The sequence below is a fragment of the Drosophila rhopaloa genome, unplaced genomic scaffold (genome assembly GCF_018152115.1).
Source record: "Drosophila rhopaloa isolate 14029-0021.01 unplaced genomic scaffold, ASM1815211v1 contig_186, whole genome shotgun sequence".
Lineage (NCBI taxonomy): Eukaryota > Metazoa > Arthropoda > Insecta > Diptera > Drosophilidae > Drosophila > Drosophila rhopaloa.
Window position 1 is genome coordinate 328078 of NW_025335068.1, and position 4746 is coordinate 332823.

The 4746-nt window shown below is 39.8% G+C and overlaps 1 pseudogene; it reads right to left on the reverse strand.

Moving 5' to 3' along the window:
• Positions 1 to 1526: 1526 nt before the first annotated feature.
• LOC123037623 lies at positions 1527 to 4645 on the reverse strand (annotated as a pseudogene).
• Positions 4646 to 4746: the final 101 nt, after the last annotated feature.

The window sequence follows — 4746 nt, forward strand, 5'->3', positions numbered from 1 at the left end:
GAGAAGGTTGTTCAATCAAGGAGGTCTTTTCACTTGGATGTGAATTTACCGTTGGCGAAGTCTGACTTAAGGATGCAGGAAGACGCGTAGAAAACCAAGCATTTTGAGCCGGGGGCATGGCAGGCTTAAAAGTACGTTTTTCAGTGGGTCTACGCCCTACAGAACCAGTGGGCTTACGTCTTTCAATAGCCTCTAAATAGGCAGGACATCGACGGGAAGACGCACTATGATTAGAACCACAGTTAATGCACTTGAGTTGTTCCTCATTTATGGCCAAGCACCGCTCCTTGTCTTTTGTTTCATGGTCACCAGCGCATCTGGCACACTTTGGCAAGAGTGAACAAAAATTTTTAGAATGTCCAAATTCTTGACATCTGAAACACCTTAAAGGACCCTTTCTCTGAAGCTGCGGTTCTACTTTAACCACCTGGTAGTCAATTGTCTGGATATCATACACATTTTTGTTGTTTCTAGCTGGTTCCAGCTCCACAAAGAATATATCCCGGTTCGCCTTCCCATTTTCACCAGGGGGGTTGAATACATTCCGAGGGTTGTGTCCCAGAGCTTTCAGTTTTGCAGTGATTTCGGCTATTTCAGTGGAAGCGTGAAGTCCCTTGATGACGACTCGAAAGGCTCGTTCATTTTTAAACTGAAAAGTGCTGACAGGAATTCCATTATCCTTGAAAAGCTTCTGGACTACACGGTAAACATTGCCGTCATCCACAGTAATCCTACAGGAAGATTTACCAGTTGTCTTGAGGCGAAAACCATTGGTCACAGAAGATAGTAATGAAATTAGTTGCCTAAAATCAGTGATTCCCCTCAAAAGGAAGGGTGGCGGACGGGGATCACGTTTCTTGGTTTTAGCTTGAGAAGAGGCATTGCGTGGGGACACCGAATGCAAGTTAGCTTCAACAGGCTCAGACAATCCATGACCAAGTTTAGAGGTGCTGATTGATTCATTATTATGAGTGGAAGTCATTGTATCATCATCATCATCGTCAGACAAAATAGCAAAGCTATTGTTGTTTCCTAAGTAGGTAGAGCCTTCTTGACTTGAAGAATGTGATTGTATGGTCATGCCAGAGGATGGAGCTTGAGGACGTTTATGGTCGCCAACAGGGTTTGGCAGCGATGATTTGTTGATATTACTACCTCCGAGTATGTCAAGATTTCGTCTTTTCCTTAGGTTATTTACCTGAGTAAAGCGTTCATCATCGGCAGCATTTTTACTAATCCACTTGGGGGTAAAAATGGTCATAGTCGGGACAGATGAGGTGTCTGAATAATTGGAATCATCAAATTCATCCGAAGTATCAGAGAGGCACCTATTGGCATCAAAGGCAGTCGCCTTGGCATTCCTAGAGGCATTCATAACAGCTACTTTAGCAGCTTCATCTGTATTGACTGGTGGTCGCGTAACTTGGTCCTTAGCAAAGACCGAGTGCTTAGCCACATGAGAGTCATAATTGGTTTCCCGACAAACTTTCGTCGAGATGGCTTGAAATTGGAAGACATCTTTTTGGGAACTGCACCAGCATCTGACATTGTACTTGCGTAATGAACTAAGAAAACAAAGAAAAAGAAAGTTAACCGCAGCAGCCGGCCTGCCAACCGAAGGCAAGGCCGGCAAATGTTTTGTTAAGAAAGTCAAAAGAAAAATCGTAAAGACACAGGAAAACAGAATTTTGTATAAAACTTTTTTTTTTTTTTTTTTTTTTTAAATACGGGAGCTCTGAAATAAACACAACCGGTTAGCCTGACACATAAGTCGAGACTGCAAGCAACTGTAACACCATGTTCTGGTTTTAAACCAGTGTTTGCATGGTCGTTTTCATGAATGACATAAGTAACCATCATAGCTTCCAGTGGTATTTGTGACTATCCTAGGGCCTGCTAAACGTTTCCTAGGTAAGACTGGAGTGGGTTTTCTTCGAAGGTCCTCGGCTTATGAAAATCCCTTCTGGGTATTTAGCTGACCAAATGAGGATATTGCAGCCGTCCCGAAAAATACTTCCGGCTTCGTTTTTGAGTAAGTGTACACGTTTTGAGTGGTTTGTCACTCGTCGCATGCGGTCTATCAACTCCTTGTAGACCACACAGCCCCTGTAGTTTGCCGTGTGATTTCCTCCGCAGTTTCCACATTTCTTCTTTTGGGGGTCTTCCTTGTTGGCAAGGCAATTGGCCGAATTTTGAAAGTCTCCACAGACTACACATACTGATCGAAGTGTGCAGTATGCTCTGGTGTGTCCATAGTCCTGACAGTTTGTACATTGAACTGGGCCGTTCCTTTTATGTAGTTCTTCCACCTTAATTTTTCGGTGCAATAGGTATTGCAGGTTATAGATGGGGTGCACTTCATTTTTCTTCAAGACTCTGCTATCTGGCTCCAGCTCTACTTTGAAAAGTGGTTGCGGCTTTTTGTTCCTGTTAATGATGTTACTAACGTTTTTTGCAGAAAACCCATTTTCTTTGAGGGCATCGATAACTTCATTGGGGGTTACGTCGGGCTCAATCCCTTTTAGTACAACTTACAAGCCCTTGCTGCTTTTTAGTTGCTTTGTGTAGTAGTTTTTCTTAGCTTTTTCCACGTATTTGGACACAGCTCGGAAATGTTCTTCAGATTTGGTCTGAAGTTTGGTTTCGGGACAACATGAAAACTTCCGTCCCCGACTAGCGCAACAATTTTGTTGACCAGGGCGTTCGTGCTAATCTTTCTTATGTAAATTAGTGGTTTTGGTTTCGGTTGGGTCTCTTGACCCAGTTCTGGTTGAATTCCAGCTAGGAGGGCAAATCTGTTGTTGTTGTATCTCCCTTGTAATTAGTTGTCTCATTGGACACGGTTTATTTTTGGCTAATTACCCACCGCGTTGTTCTGCGGGCTAAGCTTACGCTTAATTATTGGTTTGTTTTGGTTTTGTTGTCATAGTTTTTGTTGCCGTTGTATTTGGAGCTGCAGTTGACGACATCGCAGTCGATTCCGCGATAAGAGTAGTTATTGTTATTACTTTTGGTGCGATTGCAGAAGTTTTACCGCAGCATGTTGCTGATGCGCCAAGGTTTGAATCTGATGGTGGGGGTTTTACACTAACAACTCCTCGCCGTAGGAGTAGGAGTAAGACTAAGAAGACAGGGTGACCAAGACCGTGCTTCGTCTTGTTTTAACACAATTTTACTTTCTAATGTAAAATGCATATAGTCAACTTGGATAATATGACCGAGAGCTAAATTCTAAGATGGGACTCCTTTTACTTCCGGTATCCATTCCTAGTTTGTATTCATTAGCAATGATCTCCGTATACCAATAAAAAATGGCTTTATTATGTGCTAAACGAACGTTGTTCCTTTAATTTTGGCAAGCAAATCCTTTAAGTTTACAAATTGTTTGTAAGACCCGATGGCAAACTAAGCCAAATCCATCAGGTTTTTGAAAACAATAAATTTGTGTTTTTCCAAAATCTGTAGGAAAATCATGGAAAATAGTCCTATTTTCACAAGGGCTAATGTTGATTAATTTTTTTCCTGCTAGATTCGTAAGTCTGGCGCGTTAACATTAGCTAATCCTGCCGAACCTTTACCATTATATGTGTCCGACCTTCTTTTTCTTCTCATATTATCATGATAAAATTAAATGAAATAAATTCTTTCTCGACAAATGTTTCAGGCGGTCCAATACTTCGTTCAGCCATTTTACTTTCAGACCTCGATCTATTGGATTTAACTTCATTAACTTAACAGCCTGATTAAATCTCGAAATTTGATAATTTTAATTTCTATGTCTTAATTTACATCAGTAGAAAGCTGGTGAATTAGTATATTTTCACTATGACAGGTAAATTCAGTCCCGACCATATGCGACTGCTTTCCCCAATGCCGAAAGTCTGTTCTTTGATCCATTGCCACTTTCTTTCTACTTCCTTTCCTCTTTTCTTTCCATCATTGCAAGCCGCAATTAATCCATGCCAAATGTCTTCAGCAAGAAATAAGCTTACCATAAAGCGATTTTCAGTTCATAAAAACCAGATCTGCCTTTTTTGTTTGTACAACCTTTATACCTTATCAAATTATATGATAGTCTTAGTCAAAAGTTTGCAGCGCAGCCATCAGCACCGAAGTCAAAATCAGACTCCATTTCTACCCAAACTTAACTCATAGTTTGAAAATTATCAAGATGAATCTTTCTATTGCCGGCAGAATATATAAGTCTTCGTGACGCAAATTGTGCTGAATTGGTTTAAAAAAAACTGATCAATTCGGTCTTGTCATGTCCGTAAAAATTGTAATATAAATGAAACAAAAATACAAATAAGGAACAAGATTATCGATCAGTGGCCAAGTGGTTATCAAAGGAATAAAAGCAACAGTCCCTTTCAACGAGATTATAGCTGGACCTAACGAAAGGGACTTTTGATGTCAAAATGGCTAGGAACATAATAAATAGAAATAAAATTCCCCAGCCGATGTTCAAGAGAGATTTTTATCTCGACCCCTACAGCTCTTTCCGGTTTTCCTATTTTGCAAAATTTATTGTAACCGGTTTACTACACTTACGATTTACATTGGGAAACCATTATTAATTTTTTAACTATTTATATTTGTAACCGCTCTTTGTTACTATTTTATGTATTAATGGATTTTATAGAACAAAAGAACCAGCAGTGAACCAAAAAATTTTTCCATTGTAATAGCTTCTTTTGGTAATAAACAAAGCTTTAAATCTAAACTTAAATTACAAAAATAAAAATA